The sequence below is a fragment of the Peromyscus eremicus genome, chromosome 3 (genome assembly GCF_949786415.1).
Source record: "Peromyscus eremicus chromosome 3, PerEre_H2_v1, whole genome shotgun sequence".
NCBI classification, from domain to species: domain Eukaryota; kingdom Metazoa; phylum Chordata; class Mammalia; order Rodentia; family Cricetidae; genus Peromyscus; species Peromyscus eremicus.
The window spans coordinates 79,484,967-79,510,568 of NC_081418.1; the positions used below are offsets into that span (position 1 = coordinate 79,484,967).

General features: G+C 40.6%; 1 protein-coding gene across 1 annotated transcript in view; it reads left to right on the forward strand.

Moving 5' to 3' along the window:
• Prdm5 (PR/SET domain 5) overlaps positions 1-25,602 on the forward strand; it is a 170,674-nt gene that overhangs the window by 134,262 nt on the left and 10,810 nt on the right. The window lies entirely within an intron of this gene.

Here is a 25,602-nt window from a genome sequence, read left to right on the forward strand (position 1 = left end):
TACAGGTTCGGCTAAAATGGCCGGTTCACTTTGAGCAGAGGCTGAGGATGAAAGCTGAAGTATGATTGAATTGAGACAGCCTGGGCTGAAGTAGTTTCATTTTGAGTGGAGGAATAACATGATCAGGTTTACCTCTCAGGAAGGTACTGAAGTCATGCTTTGATATGGACTGAAGACAGCAGTCTGAAGGCCATGTATTGAGAGGTGTGGTGTTCTACGTAGACACAAGGTAGCTTAGTTAGTAGATTTAAAGAAAAAGAGGAGAGATTAGAAGATGCCAACAAGGTTCACTATTGTATAGATCAAGAAATTCAGACTTTCACTGAGATGAAACATATATGCAGAGTACCTAGGTAAGTCCCTTACAGGCTTCCTGGTAAGTTTTCAAAATCAATAGAAAATAAGTTTTTAAACTCTTCCTTTATAGTGTTCTGAATTTCTTTTTTTATTTATATAATATTTCCTCATTCATCTCTGATTCTTTTTTTTTAGAATACTGAGTCTAATATTTTTTTCAACCCCCAACCCTATAACCATCATCCATAACCCTGAGAATTATGAAACCTAAGGGAGAAGGGGCGTCGTTTTATTAGAATTGTTTCCTGCTGTTTAGGAGGTGATGTTATCTCTGTTGGGTACTGTGAGAAAGCTCAGATAGTTAAATCTCAGTTAGACTAACTGTAGGTTCTGCAGCAAGTCTTAGAGTAATGGGTAAGATTGTCTGAAATTCTGGCAAAGAGTGTAGTATGATGATGATTACCATGGCATCATTCTGGATTGGGTAGAGTTGCTGTTGTTGGGGCCCCATCTTCCTTCTGGAGACTTTCAAGATTGCTATTGGAAAAACTTATTTGTTATCAAAATGAAAGGTTTGGATTTAAAGAGGACATAGCATGTAAGAAAGGATTCTGAGAAATCAAGAGTAAGCATGGAGAGAATTAGAATCTAGAAGACAATGGTCCCTTTTTATTGGTTTCCTTCTGTCCCACACCAGAGGGCTCTTCTGATATGGGACTGAAGAATCTCTCAAACTTTTCTTTTAGCAATATGCTTGGGTTTAGAGAAGGAGTGAGCCAATTCCATCTCCAAAGCCAGCTTGGCTTATAATTGAATTGGAACCACAACTTTTCTAGATTGATAGAGAGATAGATGTTAGACAGTGAGATTTTACCGTTTGTAGATTGGTACCAATAGATTCTTTGTTTCTGCTGTAAACATCTGGATATCCAAGGCCTTATGATTTTTGGAAGATGGGTATTTCCATTATCCTGGAAAGACAAAAACAGAACCCTACCCCAACCTTTGATTGTTAAATTTTTCTTACAACTTGTAGAGATGTCACATTGGTGGATGATCTTTTACTTCTCCTCATCAAGGGGTTTTTCCTGTTCAAATTGAATTTTTATTAATTTTGTTGGTATCCATAGCTTTTCTTCTCCTGCAGAAACAAAGGCAAAACCCCTTCCCCAACGTAGAACATATCCAGTTTTTCAAGGCAAGACTTCTCTGTGCAATAGCTCTGGCTGTTCTGGAACTTGCTTTGTAGACTAACTACCCTCAAACTCACAGAGATCTACCAGCCTCTGCCTCTCAAATGCTGAGATTAAAGACATGCACCATTATTGTCAGATTGTCTTTGATTTTTTAATGTAGGAACTAAAACTGTTTTAGTTTGAAGTCTTTTTTATCAGATACTAGTATAGTGTTGATGAGTCCCATGGGATTGGAATATTCTTTTCCAAATGTTCATTCTAAAATGGTGCTTTCTTTGAAGGTAAGGTAAGTTTTTCTGTAGACAACAAAAATATAGATGCCTAACACTCCTCAGCTTGCTGGGCTTTTTTTTTTTTCTTGTCCTGCTATGTGGCTTGGGTGTAGCTAGGGAATGACTCAAGAAAGCACTTCAGCATGCCACACTTAAAGAAAAGTAAAGCTTTTCCTAGACTCCATGTGGCCCTTCCTCCTTCTTCAGAGCCAGTGGTAAATACTTGTGCCTACAACCTAAAGACTCTGCCCACATCCACTGGTTCAGTAACACAAAGGCAAGAGTTATCGTTAGCCTCCTCACCCACTTTCACATCTGTCAAACATCTCCTGGGAACTGTTGCCACAGCTGAAATAGGCACAATGCTTTAACTAAAAGATAAATGGAACTTAGAGTTTAATTATCATTTTATCATAGAAATAAGAGAATGTGCACAGAATTTCATGTGAAGGGATTATTTATAGACTATTTAGTGAAGTTGAGTAGCATTATGATAGGAATAAAATCCATCTGCTATATGTTGGAAATACTTATGATGGCTCATGGTCTTTTTGATTATCTCATAGAATTTCTTAAAAACTCAAAGCAAAATCCTTCATCTCAGGAGTCTCTGACAGTTTCTATTTACCTTTGCTTAACAATGATTTCAAACAGTTAGTTGTTACCTACAGGGAACTCCTGAATAAAGACACTACTTTGACTAATGTGTTGTGTTTCCAGTTGAATCTCTTTTAAGATTTGGAAGAATATAGCATCTATGCCATGTGCTATATAGAGAAGGAAAAGTTAGGGGAAGTTAAAGGATCAGATCAGGACAGGGATCGTGAGGGGAGGACTCATGGTATAGGAAATGCTGAGAGGAGTCTCCATGTCAACAACCTAGAGGAAGGTGCTGTCAAGGAAAGGTCAGAAAAGAAGACAATGTAATCGCGATAGCTGCATGGATGACAATAAAAGAAAAGAGCAGCTTAGCTTCTCTGGGCTGAAGCTCAGAGGTTGAGGGACCAGCAGAAACAATGTGGTACGTCAGCAAAGGGACAGAGGGCCAGCCATTAGCATCTTTACGGAAAATCCCCCCCCCCATGCTTTGTCTTACTCTTGGAGTTTTAGAATACATGTAACCATATTAAAAGTTCTAAGAAGTGCAAGATACATTTTATTGTAGTTTAGTTAACATAGCCTTTGCCTGGAAAAACACAGAGAGAGCACGAGCATAAGCAACAAGCAAGAGAGTAAAAGGCTCATAGACTTTGAATTCTAATATCCCACTGGGGCTAGTGTCCGTGAAGTGCAATTTCAGAAACGCTGGTCTACCAGACACAGCAACACTGGTAAAGATCAACTTGGATCATGAATCTCAGTTACTAAATCAAAACCTAAACAAGCAAAAGCAGCCCCATTAGCTTCTCACTGCCCATGGGTTATAGTTCAATGGCTATGTCTGAGTAACCCGGACTCCCCATCGTCTCATGTTTCTGCATACCTTCTTTCCCAAGGCACACAGGTTCAATTGGCTTTAGCCAGTCAGGTCTACGTTCTTTTCCCAAAATTTGCTAGGTCTGTCTAGGCTCTCACTTCCTTACCTGCTGTTTCCCAGAAGAACGTAGCTTTCCTTAAAGCTCTTAGCAGGCATCACTTTTTGAGTAGTTATCTCTCACTCTATCACTGTTATTTTTGATTATCCTGTATTGACCCAGACTCTCCACTTTTATATCATTATTTTCCATTTCTTTCTTACAGCTTAGTTTACTCATTCATTCTTCCATACACACTTGTCAGATGGTTTTATACTTTATTCTTATTGGATTTTTTTTTTCTGTAAAAAGAATAGAGACTCTGAATAGATTTCTACCAATGTTGGAAGGGCCAAATTTTAAGGCCTGGTCTCAGCTACTGGGAGTCAAGATCTAGATATGCCCAGATGAAAGGCAAGAACCTGTTTTGCTCAGTTGTATGCTCTACAGAGAAAAAGCAGTGTGTTTGGTGGGAATTTACCAGTGTGAAAGACAAAGTAGCTAACTTATTCCTATGGAAACCAAGCTAGGTTCAGTGAGGAAGTCTGATTTGCATCACAAGCCATGATTGTGAGCTTTCCAGAGAAAGGAACCGAGGTGGCTGGGCCATACTACATAACTGAGTGCTATATGCAGGGATGCTAAGTTATACAGGCCATACTACATAACTGAGTGCTATATGCAGGGATGCTAAGTTATACAGGCCATACTACATAACTGAGTGCTATATGCAGGGATGCTAAGTTATACAGGCCATACTACATAACTGAGTGCTATATGCAGGGATGCTAAGTTATACAGGCCATACTACATAACTGAGTGCTATATGCAGGGATGCTAAGTTATACAGGCCATACTACATAACTGAGTGCTATATGCAGGGATGCTAAGTTACACAGGCCATGCTACATAACTGAGTGCTGTGTGCAAGGATATTAAGTTGTGTTTTGTTTGCTGAAGAGGAGCCTGAACTAAAAGAGGGCATGATGTGCTGGAGAGAAGTAGAGCAGGAGGTGTGGGACTAGGCAAGTTCTGCATGGTTGTAGAAACTTTTTGTACCAAGACGGGAAGACAAGATTGACTCTATAGAACTGTAAGTCCACAGAAGATTTTATTGGTTTCCCAGTGAATGAATGAAGCAATAAGATAAGCAATAAGCCTTAGTACTCCCTTGCTTGTTAGAAATAAAAGTCTATGAAATAAAAACAGATGTTCACCCCCAAACAACTCTCTCTTTCTTGAACTGCTTTAAAAATTTTTATATTGCATTATTTTTTTATATTACAAAAGTAGTCTCACAGGTTGAAACTAATAATGTTGTAACTCAGATTCTAAGACTGCAGTTATTGCTAGTACTACAAGAACAAAATATAGGGCATATGTTAGTCAATTTTTTTTTTATTGTTGTGACAAAATCCCTGAGATAAGCAACTGAAAAAGAGAAAGACTTCTCTTGGCTCCTGGGGTCAGAGACATCAGCATATGGTGGTCTGGCCATGTTGCTGTGGGTCTGTGGAGAAGCAGCACACACATTGGGGAGCATGTCAGGTGGGGAAAGAGAAAGCAGGTAGGGGCTGGTGTCTTAAAGGGCACCACCCCAGTGATTTGATTTTTTTCCATTAGGCAGCCATCTCCCAAAGGCACCAGAAGCCAGAAATCCAGCCATCTAAACATCGTCTGAGGGAATTTAAAATTCAGTCAGGGCACAGCATTCCTATAAGTTTTAAAAATAAATGATAGCTTGGTCACAACTAGTTCAAACTGAAGTCATTCGAAGCACAAGTGGCAGTTGGTCCTGTCTATTCCTTTAGTGAGAATTTAAAGGAGAATGTGTGGGTGACTTGATGTAGCTAATTATGTTAAGAAACTTTCTTTCTGTGAGTTTGCCTGTGGTGTTATCGTATTTGAAATAAATGGAAGCTGAATAAAGGTATAAGTCAAAGAGCAAGAATATTATACCATTATCTAGTTGTTTGGTGTTTCAGACTTTAATGCCATTTTTAAAATGTCTCATTTTGAGTTTACCCACATTATTTTGCATTTCCTTACCTTGGAGATCAATGCTACTATTGAATAAGGAATCTGGTTCCATAACAAGGTATTGGATACACAGAATCAATTTAATAGCTAGGAATTAGTATTTATTATTACTATGACAATTTGTCTTCCTTCTTTTTGAAGATTAGAGACTTTATAACTTTGTTAACATAGAAAAGATAAAATTTCAAAACATAAGTCATAAATCAACACACATGATTATTTAATGTCAGGTATAAACAATGTATTTTATAGTGAATGCATAGACATTAACAATTATATGCATCAAGAATGCACCCCGTAGTACTTACATGTCTGGGGTCTAATCAGAAAATCTTCTCAATAGTCATATGAACCATATATAATATATGTCATCTTAAGAACAGAAAATAAGTCAGTTAACACTTACTTTTTCATGTCGAGTTGTCAGTCTTTCAGACAACTTATGTGCTTTCATCAAGAATAGCACTGTTCTTTTTAAAATTTAAAATATAATTACATCATTTTTACATTGTCCTACATCTCCCATGGCTCCAACCTTCTCTCCCAAATCCATAGCCTCTTTTAAAAAATGATTATTGTTACATATATATAATACACACACACACACACACACACACACACACATACACACGCACACGCACACACAAATAAATGCATAAATGTACCCTGCTGAGCCCATTTAGTGTTACTTGTACATGTGCCTTTAGACTTGACTGCTTGGTATTGGATAACCACATGGGGGATCATTTAGAAGACTAATTCTCCCTCTGTCAGTAGTCATTAATTTCCTGTAGCTCTTCACCTAGGGGTGGGGTCCCATGAGGTTCCCCCATCTGTGTTGGAGTGTCTGCTAGTGTTGTCATTGTTCAAGTCTTGGTTAAGCAGCCATATTGTTGAGATTTTATGGGTGTTGCTTCCTTGTCATGTATAGAAGACTTAATCTTGTGGCAGGCTTCTTGGTCCTCTGACTCCCAAAATCTTTTGAGCTTCCTTTATGAGCTATTCTCTGAGCCTTGAGTATAAAAACTATGTTGTGTATCTATCCTTTGGTGATGTTTGGCAATGGACACCCCATGGTCAGTTGTTCTCTGCATTTTGACTAGCTGTGGCTTTCTGAAATGGTTTCTGTCTGCCACAAAAGAAGCCTTGTAGATGAGGGATGAGAAGAATAAATAACACAAAGGATGGATGAAACAGCCATAGGGAATCATACTATTTATATTTATTTAAAGTTAAAATTACATGATATATTGTATGTGTATATTTTTAATGAAGTTTTGCCAGTTAGGATGATAATGCCTCCCCCAAGAGCAATAAACTATGTAGCAAAAACTTCCATTTGAGTTGTTGGTCAAGGGAGTCCAAGAGACTCCTAAAACAATATGGCTGTTGCTCTTTTGCTTGGTTGCCTTCCAGAAGTTGAAGGTCCCATTTGCTGAAAACACCATACTCCCTGAACACAGGACTAGGAGGATTTGAGCTGGATCTGGCCTGAAAGCCTCCTCCCTGGGGACTGACTTTGATCATCCCAGAAGGTGCTCTGCAAGCTACCAAGGAGAGAAAGCATTCAGTAGTCTACCCAGCTGTGACACCTATGAACCACAACAATGACCAAAATGGAAAGATATCTTTGAAGGTGCAGTAGTGGTACTTACATCTTGACAGTAACAAGCAGCTGTCTAATTGGATTTATGGTCCACTTAAAAGGATGTAAACTGTGCCTGGTTTCCCATGGCTAGCTAGGTCACCGATCTTAGAGAAGAACTAATACTGCTACTTTCCTAAACCAGTGTAATTCTGAACTATAAATAATTATCCTATGCTCACTGTTAAGGGTAGCTCTCACCCCTCATCAGAGCTGATCCTCCTAATCCACTCAAATTCCTACCCTCACCTTGAGGCAGTCCAAGATCATTTTGAAGGCCTCATCGGAAACACTAAAGTTAGCCAATTTCTGTCCTAGCTCTTGTGAACTTTACTTCCTGTCACTCAGGGTTTGTCACAGTGACAGAAAGTCTAGGTTTCTGTTATTAAAGAGAAGAGCATAAATATTTTTACGTTAGCCAAATTTACAGCCTTTTCCAGGTCCCTAGACCTATTTGGGTTGTCTTGTTAACTGGAATGTCCTTCTGTGTTTTATTGCTGGTTTTCCCATCTGGAAAGAACATTTTAAAAACAAACCAACAAAGGCCTGCACTTAGTTAAATCACATCCCCCTTGTTTCTCAATATTTGAATCCTTGGCTAAGGGCTTTATCCATGAAGAGTCACTGTATTGAATATTTTACTGAACTGATCTCGGTAAGTTGCTGTCTCCCTCAAATTACAGAATCCTTGAGCCTGCCCATTCTATCAGCCATTCAGACACAAATAAACACACAGAGGCTTATATTATTTTCAAACTATATGGCCTCATGGCTCAGGCTTCTCACTAGCTAGCTCTTACATCTTAAATTAACCCATTTCTACAAATCTATACTTTGCCATGTGGCTTGTCGCTTACCGGTACTTTACATCTTGCTTCTTCTGGCGGTGGCTAGCAGCAGCTCCTCAGCTCTGCCTTTCTCCTTCCTTTCTCTCTAGTTGGAATGTCCCACCTAACCTTTTTCTGCCTCACCATGGACCAAACAGCTTTATTTATCAACCAATCAAAGCCACACATATTCACAGCATACAGAATGACATCCCACAGCACTTCCCCATTTCCTTGTAATCAAAAAGGAAAGTTTTAACTTTAACATGGTAAAATTACATATAACAAAACAGTTATCAAGCAAGAATTACAGTTATAATATCTAGTCTATTTGTAATTGGCAAAATTAAAGAAAATATTCTATCATCTATGCTATATTTGTGAGTCTAAAGTTTCATACCTAATTTATCTTTTATCATAACCAAAAAAAATTATAATTATAACTATCTAGTCTTCAACTGCATCGAAGACTTCAGAAGGATATAATATTACCTAAGTAAACAGGAAATGCATTGTAAGCAACTTCCAAAATTCTGGAAATGACAGAGATAGCTGCCTGCCTGGACAGTCATCCAAAGTTCCTCTGCAACTTTGAGGCATCCATCTTCAGCCTATAGGTCTAGAGTCTCTCAGTTGCTTCCCTCTGCATCCTGTAGACTGTCTGGCAGTTTATTCTGTGAAGCAGGAACCTGAAGGACCATCTCACCTTACAAAGTTCAGTGGTCACCTTCCTATGGGTCCTCCATGTCCAGTAGATACAACATTTTGTCAAGCAGTCCAGGCAAGAACAGTTTCTTGCCCAAATGGCTATTTTTGCCAACAAGAAGATAAACTCCATATGGAGTGTCTTCAACATCCATCTTTCTCTTTGAAGTAAATCGGTACTGCCAGGAGTAGATGTGTCTCACTGTCCAGAAAGCCTGTTTTTAAAACATTTTAAATACCATATTCTTTAGGTCTTTGAAGTGTTTGAAGATTACCTACCTAATTGAATTGTATCTATGTATACCTAGAAAACTTAACATGACTGTAAGTTTGACTATCATAGAAGACTAATTAACAATCTGTATTTCTTAATTATCCATTACAATTTAAATGAGTTACATCAACATAATATATATGTATATATATGTATATATATAGTATAACAAAACCGACTCTAAATTTGTATCAATAAACTAAAACCCATATCAATGTAAAACATTTTTAAACAAGTTGTTACTCTTTAAAAGTAGGTTCATTAATCTACCCTTTCATCCTATCATATCTACACTATCCCCTTTTCATCTTTAGAAAGAGATTTCATTTATAATCAACCTGCTTTAAATAAAAATAAACATTTATAAACAATATTTTGGGAATTTGGGCATAGCTTTTTGTACTACTTCCTGCTGGTTGAGGGAACTGGCAATCTAATGGGGATCCTAAGAAGATTAAGAATTATGGTCAAGTCCTGACTAGAGTAGTCTGTGACACTATATTCTCTGAGTCAGTTGCCTTGAAGCTGTTTTTGGATGTTGAATCATGTGGGCCACTCAGGGGGTCTTCCTTGATCAAACCATATTAGCCTGGAAGCAATCCACAGGTTCTCATCTTCTGTGGAAACAAAAGCAGAACCTCTTTTCCAAAGTAACATATCCTTAGACATATGTTATATCCACTTTTGAAGTCCAGATAATATATATATATATGCTTAACTCAACAGCTTTTACAATCACATGTCTTTCTGTAGTTTAAAATCCCAAAGACAATATAATCCAGACTCTCTGTGTGATTTCCATGTTTACATGGCTTATTTTTTATATTACTTTTACTGTCTCTTTAAAGACTTTATTTTTTAAAACTATCTATTTCTTTATATAACTGTCTATCCTCCTTTTCCTCTTTCTTCCAAGCCTACATTCATTTTTATACACATTATAAACTGTTTAGGGTTTTATTTATCTGAATCCGTTTTATTGTGAATCTATAACCCTTCTCTGACCAGGAGAAATTTTAAACTGCTGAACTGCTTGGCTAGGACCAACATGATAACCTTGGCTGCTGACTCTGCCCACTTCAGCTTCTTAACATGGTGGATGTATGCCTACCACCAACCCTGGGAAGCAGTGTGTGTATGTCTCTAAGAAGCAGTGTGTTGTCCAGAAACCTCTTCTTCTTCCCTTTTTTTTTTTTGTTTTTTGTACTAGCAAAGGCCACCATGTACCATGCTGCGTGGCTTGCAGACGCCACTGTGTACAGTGGCAGGAATCTGCCGTGCTGCACTCAAGCCCATATGTATGCCATGAGACTGCCATACTGTAGCTCAAGTCCACACGCCATGGCTTCTCTATACCTTGGAGTCTATATATCTCGACCCACATGAGACATAAAGTAGAAAGCTGTTTTGGGCTTCATTATTGTGAGTTTAGAAGCCCTTTTTATAAACTCTTTGGGACGTTATGGAAGTTCAAGAGCCTCACATTGGTATGCAAAATGTAGCCAGAAGGTTTCTCCGGTCCTGTCCAGGCCCTGCAGTGAGGACAAATTTCTCACCCACAGTCCCGCAGCCTTTTATAAAATAATCAAAGAGGCTTAATATTAATTATAACTGATAACCATTAGCTCAGACTTATTACTGACTAGCTCTTACACTTAAATTAACCGATAGTTCTTATCTATGTTTAGCCACGTGGCTTGGTACCTTTTCTCAGTTCTGCCTTGTCATCTTGCTTTCTCTGTGTCTGGCTGACGACTACTGACTCGGCCTTCCTCTTCCCAGAATTCTTCTTGTCTGCTTATCCTGCCTATACTTCCTGCCTGGCTACTGGCCAATCAGCATTTTATTTATCAACCAATCAGAGCAACACATATTCACACCATACAGAATGACATCCCACAGCACAGAGGTCCTGCTGTTCAGCTCCAGGGCTAGCTGACTGCTGAGTGCACTGCAGGATCTCACCAGTCATCTACTGAGCAGACCATAATGCGTCAAAGTGTATTTAGATGTCTGAGATACATTAGCTCAGGTACTTCTTCAGTTCCTATGGCTCCCACAGGAACATTTCAGCAGCTCCTGCATCTGACCCAATCCCATCCCTTTAAGGACCTGAGTAACCATGGTGGTATAGAACAACTTCATGTCCCTGGATGGTCCCTATACAATAATTAATCCAGCTGTTTCAAGGATGTGAACTAATTCTTGTGAAGCTAGTATGTGAACAAAGAATCTATTCAGAACACTTTGATGAGTTAGCTAAAATAAAACTCTATAAATATTTAGCATTTATGCTAATTGCTCCCTTCCCACCACCATATTATCTTTAGACTTTAATAATATATTTCAAGATTAAGTGGAAGCATGGTCCATGCTGTCTGAGTTTTTATTTGTTTTAAGAAAGGCAGTATAGAGACAATTGTAAAAGAAAAGTCATTGTTCTTAGAAAAGTAATACAATTTTCTATACTATTTCCTTTCTAAACATAATTTTACTTGTTTTTCATTCTATTCAGAGAGCTCTAATTACTAAAGTATCATAGGAATCTTGAAATAAAGACATCTATTTATACAAATTCCCATTAATAGATTCCAAAAGCAATGATACACTGAAGCTCATACATAATTTCCTTTCTTTTTGTAAAGTCATATAATTATATTTTCATAATCTGTGTGGCTTTTTTCAGTTTGGACTTGCAGTATTTATTAATATGCATATTGTGATTACAAGTAGACATAAGCTGGTTAATATAAGACATAGTTACCTTTTCTGAGGTCTTTTGTACCACACATTAAGGTGAGAAGACACAGTTATACTACTATCTCATGTTAAATTCGAAGGCTGGAAGGCTCAGTGAAGTATGTAGTTTATTCAGAGTCACCTAAAAGTGATTGGCATCAAGAATGGAACTTAGATATCTTTATCTCTGAAGTTAATTTTTATTATATCTGTCTAGTTATCACAGTGTTATAACATACTGCTTTCCATAGTATATAAACCGGTCTTTTAGAATTAGTGTCAGTTTCTCCTCTAGCTCTATAACAGCAGTATGTCATAGGTCAAGTAGATAGTAAGGTCAGAAAGTAGCCCTGTGATCCAGGCTTTGAAAGATCTCGTGGACCTCTTGTTATATACCTAAATGTCAAGATTGTAGAGTCTGGAAAATGCGTCGATTTTATTGTTGATACTATTCCAGTTCCACAAAGAAAACTGAGACCTTAATAATTTAGGGCAGTGGTTCTCAGCCTTCCTAATGCTGTGACCTTTTAATACAGTTCCTAATGTTGTGGTGACCCCCAAAATAATTTTGTTACTATTCCCTAACTGCAATTTTGCTAATGTTATGAATCATAATGTAAATACTTGGTATGCAGGATATCTGATATGCAACCCCCAAAGGGGTCGTGACCTACAGGTTGAGAACTGATGGTTTAGATCACCTACTCAGGCTTCAGTTTAAAATATAGGTGTGGATGTCTTCACTCAAAGAAGGCATCACTCTTCATTTTTGCTCTAAAAGAAGCAGTTACTCAATCAGCGTTTAACTGACCCTGATCATATTCATGCTGAAGTAAGATCCGCTGATCCTGAGTGAGGCTAGGACTTGGCTTTCTATTTCTTTACTTCATGCATATATCAAATCTGTGTGCTCTATGCAGGTTATCTTTCATTACCAAGGAAACCACTTCCTGCTCTGGTCCTAGATACAAACCTTTTGGTGTAGACTTCAGTTCATCTGCTTCTGCGCAGTATTTAAACACAATGCTCAGAAAACTGCTCTGTGCTATAAGTGTCTATCTAGCCAGTTCTGGTCTCAATTATAGATTGCCTCTTATAATTATACACTTGAGAATTCCCAGTCAAATCATACTTGTCTCTCTACATACAAATCATAGGCATGTCTCCCTAATAAAAAATAGGAAGTTCAGATGCCACGTGTGTGTTACCTCAGTGACCTCTCTAGAGAACACTAGATATCGTTATTAAAAGCCTCATAAAGACATCCAAGGCAAAGCTAGTAGAGAATTAGGTTAGATGTTGACTGACAGGCAAATGGATGAGAATTTACACATCATACTCATATCTGTAATCCTAGCACCCGATGTCAAGACAGGAGGATTGCTGCCAGTTCAAGGTCATCTTGGGTCACATATGAATTCAATGTTAGCCTGAACTATAGTGTAGGATACTATCTCAAAAATACATACATACATATGTGTACATACACACACACACATACACACATACACACACACACATACACACACACACATACACACACACACACACACAGAGAGAGAGAGAGAGAGAGAGAGAGCATATTGAGCATATTCACTTAAAGAAATCAATAAGCCTTAGCCTTTTTTTAAAATAGCATGAAGATTAGATACTGTTAAATGTATGTGGAATCAGCAGAGAATTCAAGCATGTGTAATTTAGTTTCTTGTATCATTGTATGTTTAAGGTTGTAAATGGAAATAATAGGAACCAGAACTGGGGACAGATTTCCAAACACATTTTCATCATCAAATGTTATTTATTTATATATTAAGGTTATATCAGAGAGATGCATTATTTTCCTAACCTTTTTTATGTAATTATGATTCACAGTGACTCTGATGGCTCTGGTTGCTTGTGTCCTTGATGCTGGATTGTAACAGATGAATAGATTTCTGGTTTGAGATTTGGTGTTCTGGCAAACATAAAGTGGGGAGTGGAGTGGTGGATGCATTCTGGAGGCTGGTAATCAGATCCGAAGTCATTCACCCCTGGGTCAGTGCTTGAGCACAGGGCAAATTGCTAGTGACATAAACCATCCATTCAAGGATTAGTTGTCACCAAGATAAAAAACTGCCATGGTCAGATACTCCTCAGTGATTCTTTTCTGCTTTGGCTAGAAAAGATAGCATTTGAGAACCTCCTTAAACTCTAGGACTACCTTAAGATGTACCAAGTACCTGTCCATACTCCCCCTATAGTCTGTGATCCTAAACGTGGTCCAGGTTCCTGACAGCCCTACGTACTAATACACAGCAGGCTGCAGGCTGCAACAGTAAATCCACGACCACTCTCTTTGCATTGGATTAGTTGCATTGGAGCTAAAACTTTGCTCTTGGAATCTGTTTGTAATATGTATTTATCAGCATACACACGCCTGTGTACCCTTACCTTTCCTGCTGCTGCTTCCCTTCAGTGAATGACTACACTCGGCTCTCCATGACAGTATGAGTCCAGTTTAACACTTGGCTGCATTGCGCCTGTTGTGCATATTTGGCTCTGTAGAGGGAATAGACTGAAGGGTCTAAACATGTAAGCAAAGATCATGTCGGTGCCAAGAAAATGACATTCTACCTGGAAATAGTCTTTAACATGGAGGACAGTTTATCACCAAGTAATATTTGACTTATTGATTGAATTTTAGAATTTTAAGCATTAAATTCTACTTCTATCTCCCCATTGGCTAGACATGACTGAGCCCTCAACATCTGTGTTGTGCTGAGGCTCCCCAATGGTAAATGTTCCTTTTCATGTGATACTGAGCTTGGTGCCTGATGCTTCCTTTCCCAGCTCCCATTTTGGTACCTGCAAATGTTGTTATATTATCTGGTTCTCTGAAAAGAGGCATTTTAGAGGTTGGTGGCATCTAATATTTTGAGAGAAGAGAAACATGCTCATTGAATTCTCTCTGAGTTCTTGAGCCTCACTGTGGCTTCCTTCTCTGTGAAAAATCAGGGTTATATAACTGGCTTCTCTGCTGAGTGTGTTGTTTATGTTGACTTAACATGAGGATACTTGGCTGCTAGTAGAAAAACTACCGCAACCACAGTTATGACAGGAGAGGGGGCAGTGACCAGGAGATGGGGGCTGGTGGCCCTTCTTATGTTAGAATTCCCTATGCAGAGGCTGTATCTCTCAACCAAGTGACAGATCTGCACTGAGAGCTAAAAGCAACATTATCTTTGTGTAAAAGAATGGTTCAAATCTGAGAACCCTTTCCATGGGGTTTTCTATGTCTTTTAGCTTACTAAAAATAAATACAGTGGCTTAACCCAGCCTTTTCCCTAACACATTCTGAAAGAGACAATTTTCAATAGCTGGAGAGTTCACAAATAGCTCTATCTGTAAAAATGTTCTTTCTTAAACAAAAGAAGCCAGAAGTACCTAGAAAATGCATTTTGTATGCCAAGTCAGCAACTGACACTTCACTTTACCTGCTCTTTCCTTGTGCTCCAGCACTGGGATCTGTGTGGGCTGGAATATGCAGATCATGTCCATGGTCCTGAGTGCTGCTGTTCCTAGAAAGCTAAGTTCTTTGTATCATTACAGAGTATAACAGGGTATGGGTGGGGTTACATTAGCAGAATCCTTTGTGTTTAGTATGTTATCCTGCCAAATGACAACTGAGTGAAAAATACAAAGATGATGTGTACAGTCCCTAGATGGTATCCAAGTTGTTTCAACCCATCATTCCCAACTTAGGGGAATGAAGAGGTTGTTTGAGCAGTATCTTTCTAGATAATCATGACCTTTCTGTTTTGCTGAAAAAATAAAGTTTCTTGGGCTATAGGACTGTCAGGGTCAAATCCAGGCTAGTCCTGGGCAAATACAGAGAGTTGGTCACATCCATTGTAGTTCTTGAAATACATCACTGAGTGCCCTTCCTAAGGACACAGAGAAACAACCAAAGGCAGCTTGGGAAAAAGTGCCAGTTCTTAGTTGTCCAGAAGCAAATTTCAGACCTGTTGATGAGGAATGGAGCACACAACCAGCTGGATGAATTTTGCATAATATCCCTAAAAGTGATGAAAAGTGTCCATAAATCCATATTTGTGAAATAACTGAGCTCAAATTTACTCACAAAAAGAAGGAAGGGAAGAAAGAAAGAAAGAAAGAAAGAAAGAAAGAAAGAAAGAAAGAAAGAAAGAAAGAAAGAAAAAAAGAAAGAAAAGAAAGAAGGAAGGAAGGAAGGAAGGAAAGAAAGAAAGAAAGATGGAAGGAAGGAATGGAGGAAGGAAGGAAGAAAGGAAGGAAGGAAGAAAGAAAAGAGCTGTTGGGTAAACAGAGTAAAAAGTGAGGTCACTAATTTTCTGAATTTAAATTGTTCTGCAGTTGCCTTAGACATTAAAAATGTTTATTATTCTCAGATGATATATGAAACCATCCTCACTTACTACAGTAATCTTATGCCATATTTTTATTTTTTAAGTCTTTTTATATTTTTAAAGCATTTGTATGACTTTTGAGTCAGTTCAGGTCTGGTAGGCTCTCTACTGGTCATCCCTGGAATCTTCACCTGTGTCAGTTCAGATCTGGTAGGCTCTCTACTGGTCATCCCTGGAATCCTCACCTGTGCAAACAGACAGCCTAGTTCTTCCCAGCATTTTCTGAGGCTTGAAAGGACGCATTTCCGCTACTGGCTCCCTGGCGTCTGTGCAGGGTGTTGACTCTACATGTGGTTTATGTTGATATGACTTCCTCTGACTTTTGCCCACTGCTTGATGACTTCATTTTGCCTGTTGACATGAACTTGGCTGCTGTGAATACCCTGTTGGTCGTGGATGGATTAGCCACATGTGTGGTAGCACCTTTGTGCTGTGTTCTTATTATTTTCAGAATGGAGTGATCGGGGAAGTATGTTATTTCTTTAGAATTAGACACACCTCTTCTAAGGATGGATTTACACGATTCCCTTCTCCTCTAGACCTCTGAATAAATAGTATGGTTTTACTGAGACGTGGATCACACTTACCACCATCACGTATGTCAGACCTGTGCTTGTTATTTTGGGAAGCAGGCACGTTGACTTAATTCAGTTCTCTGGGGACCAGTTAGAAATGACTCTTAAATGCGAGTTTGTGGCTGTGATGAATTCTTACTTTCTGTCATTTGTACAATTGCGTAATGCTCCTCAAATTCATGTGAGTATTTGTTTTTTTGTTTATATTTTGATTCACTATAATTTTCTAAGGTCTAGGAATTGAGCCTAGGGCATCACACTGATGGACAAGCGCTCTACCACTGAGCTCCATCCTCAGCCCCTATATTTCAAATCATATGCCATAGAACCTATGAGTTGATAGGCAGGTACACGTCAACTCCATCTAGTCAAGCTGCCATATTTTTTTTTCCCTCAGCAGATCCGTTGTGCTCTTCTGGAGGGTAAGGACATTTTGTGTTGGTCTTTCCCCCATTTCTCACTCAGCACCTTCTGATGTCTTTTGCTTATAAGTCATAAGAAAAGAGTGTGATGACTGAGAAGATGAGGTCAGTAGAGCAAGTTCATCCCAAACTGTAAAGATTCTAAATATGAGACTTCCCAGAGCTGATGATTGGCTCAACAAGGCTACCAGGTGCTCCTGTTCCTCCAGTGTCTCCCGCATCTTAGCTCTGCCCGTGTTCCGCATGTAATTCTTAGTAGCACAGGCAGCATCTATCTCCTCACACTAGGAACCACAGTCACTTCTCGTACTCCCATCTCAAGCCAACCCTGCAGCAGCAGTGGAAGTGCCATCCTGACCTTGCTCAGCCATTCCCAAGCACGGCTTCTAATTAGAATCATCAGGTGTCCTCTAAAAACGCCAAAGCCCAGGGCACAACCCCAGTATGAAATCTCGTCTCTTCAGGAGCGGACTACAGGCAGCAGCATTTGTGAAGCTCTTCTGTTGATTTCAACTTTTAAACAAACATGGGCTGAGGCTTAGTCTGACCGGCTGCCTTAGTTGAGCTGGGGACCATCTTCCTCCCTCAGAGCAGCTAACCAGGTAAAAGTGAACACTCAACAGAATTGAGCTCTGCTCTGCCCGGCAGTGGTGGCGCACGCCTTTAATCCCAGCACTTGGGAGGCAGAGGCAGGCGGATCTCTGTGAGTTTGAGGCCAGCCTGGGCTACAGAGTGAGTTCCAGGAAAGGTGCAAAGCTACACAGAGAAACCCTGTCTTGAAAAACCAGAAACAAACAAACAACAACAACAACAAAAAAAAAATTGAGCTCTGCTCACAGGGACAGAGAGAAGGGAAAGAGCTTTGTGGGCTGCCAGCAATCATGGTAGTACAGTGGTCTCTGGTCTCAGAGTGGAACTTGTTTTAAATTCTGTTCTCTCTGCCTGACTGTGTGACCTTGGGCAGTTTTAAACTAATGTTTCTTCATCTGTAAAGTGAGGATAGCCATAGAAAATTCCCAGCATTGCTTAACAGTTTAAAGAAAAGGGGGTTTGTAAGTGTTCCTGTCCCTCTGCCAGGTAGCACGGAGCAGGCAGTCCAAGGGGAAAGTGGCAGTGCAGTGGGAGGGGAGTGTAAGAGCAGGAGGGGCACTACTCAGCAGAGACAAACAATGACATCAGGAGGTTTGCAGGCAAATGGATGGGACTAGAAAAGAATCATCCTGAGTGAGGTAACCCAGACTCAGAAAGACAAACACGGTATGTACTCACTCATAGGAGGATGCTAGATGTGGAACAAGGATGACTGGACTGCAACTCACAACTCCAGGGAGGCTACCTAGTAAAGAGGACCCTAAGAAAGACACAGGGATTGCCCAATGACAGAAAAATGGATGAGATCTACATGAGCAAACTGGACGTGACGGGGGGAGGGGTGGGGGGGTAATGAAGGGCGAGGGTCAAGGGAAAGAGAACTTAGGGGAGCAGGAGATCCCAGCTGGATCAGGAACAGAGAGGGAGAACAAGGAAAGAGAGAGCATGATAAATGAAGACCCCATGGGAATATGAAGAAGCAAAGTGTTAGAGAGGTCCACAGAAATCCACAAAGATACCTCCACAATAGACTACTAGCAATGGTCGAGAGAAAGCCCGAACTGACCTACTCTGGTGATCGGATGGCCAAACACCATAACTGTAGTGATAGAACTCTCATCCAATAACTGATGGAAGTGGATGCAGAGATCCATGGCCAGGCCCCAGGTGGAGCTCCAGGAGTCCAATCGGCGTGAGAGAGGAGGCATTGTATGAGTGAGAGATGTTGAGACCATGATTGGAAAAAGCACAGGGAGAAATAGCCAAACTAATGGAAACACATGAACTATGAACCAATAGCTGAGGAGCCCCCATGGAACTGGATCAGGCCTTCTGGATAAGTAAGACAGTCGATTAGCTTGAACTATTGGGAGGCCCCCAGGCAGTGGGACCGAGATCTGTCCTTAGTGCATGAGCTGGCTGTTTGGAGCCTGGGTCCTATGCTGGGACACTTTGTTCAGCCTGGGTGAAGGGAGGAGGGGACTGGACCTGCCTTGACTAAATCAACCAGACTGAACTGAATCCCCAGGGGAATCCTTCCCCTGGAGGAGATGGGAATGGGGGGGTGGATTGGGGAGAGGGCGGGGAGGGGGGTGGTGGCAGGAGGAGGGAGGACAGGGGAATCCATGGCTCATATGTAAAATTAAATTAATTATAAAATTAAAAAAAAATAGAGAGAGCAGGAGGAGGTCAGCAGGCCTGGCTGCCACCGCTGCTGCTCGGCTCATCTTCTCAGGATGCCCTTAGAGGAGCATGGACCAGATCGCAGCTTCTCCCCCATGACGGAAGTTGACAACACCTTGGGAACTCACCAGTGCCTGGCCATGGCCAGTTCAGTGACTGGGGCTTTCTGAGAGTGGGCTCCAGACACAGAGTTATTAAAAGGATTCCAAGGCAACTTGAATCATCAGGCATGGTGAAATGCAGTGGTCCACAATCGGGACAGAGTGAGGCATGTGTTTTCTCTGCTGCAGGTTGTCTTGCTGCTCTGGTGACTAACTGAGGTCATGCATGTAGCTCCAGCAAAAGCACGTTTAAGTAGTTTGCATGGTTCTTGCCTGTTTTATGCCTGATAAGCTCCTGTACCCCCTCTGTGCGTGTAATCAGACTTTCTGGCTTCCCACTTATTTTACAAATTACTGTATGAACCTCAAGAAAGAATTAATCAGAAAGGGACCAGGTATCTCCTTACAACACTTTTATATAAAAATTAGATTCTATTCACTGTGCTTAATTTTAGTTTCCTATGTGTGGACTGTGCAGTTCATTCTCCTGGTTTATGAGAAGTGTGTTTTCCATTAGCTACAATGCAGAAGCAATTACGGATATGCTGTGTAGAAACCTGCTTTAAATATTCTCCTAGCTCTCAAAGGCTTCCCTGTGAGTTGTAATTTTTAGGTGCTTTGTTTACTAGTCCAAGAGTGTGTTTTGTCATATGTTGAAAGACCACACTGACTATGAAAAATAAGATGGTGAGTAAAAACCCAGAGAAGTTGTAAACATCTGTGAGAGCTTGCTCGGCAAGGCTGCTTATAAGAGGGAAGCTCAGTACACATTGATTGTGTGCAGCTGGTGGTGCATGTGTGCTCACCAATGGGCCATTAAGAGGAGCTGTTAGATATATGACCAGCCGTTCTGCAGACTATAGATCTGTACTGTTAGCTGTGTGTAATAGAAACTAGAGGGACCACACTCACAATCTTTCCTCTAAACTGCAGCTCTGATTCTGTACAAACTTGATATTTTATGGAACCCAGTAGTAATCTTTTGACCATACAGTCTCACTAAAAAAAAACGAAGAGTTTGAGTCTGGTCTGCCACATTAAGGGCACTGGTCAGGGCTGACCTGTAGTCAATGGTCAGGATTACTGCAGGTCATGGAGGAGCTGTGGTATGAAGTGCCATAGGAGACACACACACTTGCCTTGCTCCAGATACCCCAAACATCCCTGAAGAAAGATTGGTGGATGAGTCTTGCTGTGGTCAAGGCTAGTAAGAGTCAACCTGGTTTCATGTGGTCCACACACTGTAGGCTCCATATTTTAACATGGAAATGCAAGGACAGGTTTTAGAAATCAACTGCCTACCAGGTTGAGATTTCGTGGCTGACAAGCCCAACACCAGGTCATGGAATCATCTCTAAGCAACTAGTATGGCTTGATGTTTACAAGGTCCCTCTTCTTGATACCCAAAATAGTTGCCCTTGATAGAGAAAGACATGACCTTGGAAGAAGGAGGGTTGTGATGGTTCAAGTTTTAGAATAACATAAAAACAGTATTTTAAGACTTTTAGCTTTTATACAGAAATGTAAAACTTGGAGAAACAGAGAGAATCAAGTAATGAATAACCCCTCCCCATATGTCCTCAGCCACACCAGACAAGTAGTTTTGCCTTATTTAACCTCCCAAGCATATGAAATTTAAGGCTTTGGGTATATTTTCATGTAGGCATCATTTGTTTTAAAATTTGTTTTCCTAGATAATGATAAAAGTGAATCATAGACATCCTAGCAGCAAAGACAGTTTTATTCCAAGCCTATGCAATTCAAAGTGTGGCTCAAAAGCAATGGTGGCTCATTATGAAAGGTGAAGATGTGGCCGGGTACCAGCCGAGCTCCAGGAGTCCAATTGATGAGAGAGAGGAGGGATTCTATGAGCAAGGGACATCGAGATCATGATGGGAAAACATACAGAGACGACCAGCCAAACTAGGGGAGACTCATGAACTGTGGACCAGTAGCTGAGGAGCCCCCATGGGACTGGACTAGGCCCTCTGGATAGGCGAGGCAGTTGTTTAGCTTGAACTGGTTAGGGGTCCCCAGGCAGTGGGATTGGGATCTATCCCTGGTGCATGAGTAGGCTTTTTGGAGCCCAGTGCCTATGTGGGACACCTTGCACAGCCTTAGTGCAGGGGGGAAGAGCTTGGACCTGCCTCAACTGAATGTACCAGGCTCTGGTGACTCCCCATGGGAGATCTTGCCTTGAAGGAGGTGGGAATGAGGGGTAGGGAGGAAGGCTGAGGGGTAGGAGGAGGGAGGTTAGGGGAATCTGTGGTTGGTATGTAAAATGAATAGAAAATGTCTTAATAATAAAAACAAAGAAAGGTGAAGATGTGCTGAGGAGTGTCATATCACAATATTTTGACATTGTGGTGATGTTCAGATGCATAACTTCTCCAAGTATTGACTTTTTATTATCTTTTCTAAATGACCACTCTACAATGGTCTACAACAGACTGCAACAACTGCCATCTCTTAGTATATATATAGTGCAAAAAAGCATAATATAGAATCTCTGTGCTTTGCCCTCCTCCAGATACGTGAGCCAATGTTGGGAGATTTGGTGGGGAAGGGTGTGCTGCTGGCATCTAGTGGATACTGAGGACAGTCTCTTCACCCAGGAATTACCTGGCCTGAAATTTCAGTAGTTTCCAGATTAAGGAAGCTTGACCTAAACTAATGTGGGTAGTTCAGCTTCTCTGTGTGTTATCTGCAGAAGGATTGGTAGGTGGGTCTTGCTATAGTCCAGGATGGAAAAAGTCAATCTGGTTACATGTTGTCTGCACACTGTAGGCTTCATATTTCATCCTAAACATTAATGCAATGTTTCGAAGATGAGATTAGAAGGTAAAATTTGCTCCAGATCCTTTAAAAGTGTAACACAGTGCTTCAGTTTACAAGGCACTTTCATGTGCACCATGGTTTGTCTACAAGGTTAACCAATATCAGGGCTGCTAATAAAAAGTTGCAGGGAGGACTGGAAATTTTCTGGGCATATAGAAATTTTGTGTTTAAGGAATCTGTATCAAGTCCATGCTCCAGGAATTTTAAATCGATATTTGTGCGTATGTGTGTACTCTTGAGCATTTGTGTTTCAGCACATGTGGAGGTCATTGTGGGACTGTGTTCTGGGGATGAAATGCAGGGTGCCAGGCTTACCAGCAAGTACCTTTACAAATTGAGCCATCTCACTGACCTAGATAATTGCATGACAATTTTTGTGCCACTTTAAAAAGAACTTTGTTTATTTGACTATTTGTTGATTTTATGTGTTTGTTTTATTTTGTGTTAGGAACAGGCCCATGCAGTCCAGACTGGCCTCCAACTTTCCTTGTAGCTGAGAATGACCTTAAAACTGACCCTCCTGCTTCTACCTCCCATGTGCTGGGGTTACAGCTGTGCACCACTATAATCAGGCAATTTTTAAGATGATTTTTTTAAGCTTGGAAATAAGAACTGGGGCTGGGAGATGACTCAGTATATAAAGCACTTGATGTGCAAGTGTAAGGGCCAGAATTTGGATCTCCTGCAGCCACATAAAAATTCAGGCAGTCCCAGCAGCCAGTTTGGGATCTGAGCACTTGGGAGGAGGAAGCTGGGCAAGATGACTTGCCTAAATCTGTGAACTTCAGATCAACAGGGGACCCTTCTTGAGTAAATAAAGTAGAGAACAATCAAGGCACTAGCATCAGTCTCTGGTGTCCACACGTATGTGCACACATGCACCCACACCCATGCAAAGGTACATATATGCACATAAATAATTGGACAAAAAAAGTAATAAGACAGGATCATCTAGGAAAATTCATCATTTTCCTAACCTCTAGACAGGAAAAGCATTGATAAATATAAAATAGTGCAATCTAGAAAAAAATTACATGAAATTAATTTGAAATGAAAGATAACTTTCATGTCCTAACATGCCTTTGTGTGTGTGTGTGTGTGTGTGTGTGTGTGTGTGTGTGTGTGTGTGTGAGAGAGAGAGAGAGAGAGAGAGAGAGAGAGAGAGAGAGAGAGAGCGCGTGATCAAAACCTCAATAAGTTTTTCTCAAAGGGGCACAGTTCCCAACAAGGTCTATCACAAACAACTGTTTCTCAAGAGCCTTCCTGATTGACATTTAGAGCTGGTTGAAAACCTTTATGAGTTAAGTTGCTGCTCCTTCCTATGGAAAGACGTCAGTGACTCACAACTAGCGTTGTGTTGTCTATAAGCAAGGTCCTAGGCACAGCACTCCATAAGGCCACCTTCTAGATGAGCTCTGCCATGTGTTGTTTGACTAATTAGATGCTTGATTAATTCTGCCACTCCAGGATTACAGAGTTGGGCTGATAAAAAGATTGCCTCCAGTTAGCACCAGTCCCCGGGTCACAATGACAAAGAACAGGCTATTTCTCACAGACTGGGTAATCATTCAGAAACAGCATAAATCAAGAACCTAATCATTGTGTCTAGTTAAATCCAGCTGATGAGTCAGAATGTGTGATTTATTCTACGTATTCCTCCATGAGAACATCAGTACCAATTCCCATAGTACTCTGTAGCATCAGATTGTGTTCTCATATTCAGGATCCCCGCAGTGGATGACAGAAGAAAAGCAGTGAAATTATTGAGACTGATGCAGTGAATGAGTTCTTACCCAAGAGTGACAGGATAATATTCTGCAACGTAACAGTATTTCTGTTATTGTAACAAATGTCTGAGATAATCAACTTAAAAGGAGAAAAGGCTAATTTTGACACACAGTTATTAGAGCTTTTAGTCACTGAACCCTGCTGCTTTTGAGCCCGTCACATGGAGCACATGGTGAAGGCAGCTGCTCACCTTATGGTGGCGAGGAAGCAGAAAGAAAGGAAGGAAGCAGAGCCCACAGTTCATTCAGGGAATACTCCCCGTCATCATCTAACTTCCTCCCACCTGCTACCACTACTCCTAAGTAGTGCCACCAATGGGACTAAGCCTTTAACACATGGGCCCTTACGGACTAACCCAAATCATGGCAAGTGGTATGAGAACATACTTATGCATTCTAGCCACACGGGCATGTAAATTGCTTCATTTGTCTCCTTGGGAAGGCAAGCCATCATTCAGCCTCAAGTCTATTAACTTGACAGAAGTCAAAGTATCTTATGGCTTCCTAAGCTTTCTTCACTATAATAAAGTTCCTTGTTGACAGTCTCTGTGTGACTGTCTTAACTTCCATGATCCTCAGTGAACCTAAGGGGAAGTGATTAGCGAGTAAAATTATAATTCTCTTGTACCCTTGGCCATATGCATGGGTTCTTGTTGCACAGGAAGGGGAGGGCTGCCTGTACTTGGGAATGTTCCAGGGTCAATGGAGACTTCACAGTTCTCAGAGAAAGGGGTAAGAATAGGAACACATATCTCCTGGTACCATACATTGTACCCACAGCATCCAGCCTGGGCGCTTGTCTACCTGTGCTTGGCTAATGAGGGTTGATGTGTTTGCAATGATGCAGGTTAGGAGTAATGAGAAGTTAGTAGGAAGCGGGTGCGGGTTCTTTTTCAGAAAGAGAATGCACGTGTCTCCCCATCGTGGTTCGTCTGGTTCTCTATAGGGACTTGTTTCTGCCCGTCATTTAAGAGACTTGCTGGATTGGGAAATCTCCAGTGTGCTCTCTCCTGCTGTTCTATGGATTGGAATCCTTTGAAGGAGGCCCTTAGGTGACTAGAAAATGTGGGCACCTTTCTCCCTTTTGAGATGCAAACTTAAGAACCCCTAAGAGAAAAATGAGAAAAGTCTCACTTAGAAATACTCATTTAGATTTAATGAAAAGAACTCTCTACCAGGAGGAAAAGTTTGGTAATCAAAATTAAAAACACATCAATCAAAGGTGAATTCTAACTTTTAAAATTTATCTTCAAACTTACATAGAAATTCTAGTTCTCTAGTGCCTATGGTGAGACACTTTGAGCAGCCTTGGTGCAGGGAGGAGGGGCTTGGACCTGCCTCAACTGAATGTACCAGGCTCTGCTGACTCCCCATGGGAGACCTTGACTTGGAGGAGGTGGGAATGAGGGTGGGTTGTGGGGGAAGGCTGGGGAGTGAAAGGAGGAAGGACAGGGGAATCTGAGGTTGATATGTAAAATGAATAGAAAAACTCTTAATTTAAAAAAAAAAGAAATTTTGGTTCTGAAATAGTCAATCCAGAGATTATAGTGATTGCATCATTTGGCTGAGTGAGTCCTCAGCTTTCTTAGGTGACAATACCCAAAATGCCATAGTAAAATTTTATGATGCCTCTAAACTAAAAGAAATAATTAAAAATTGGATCATAGCACCC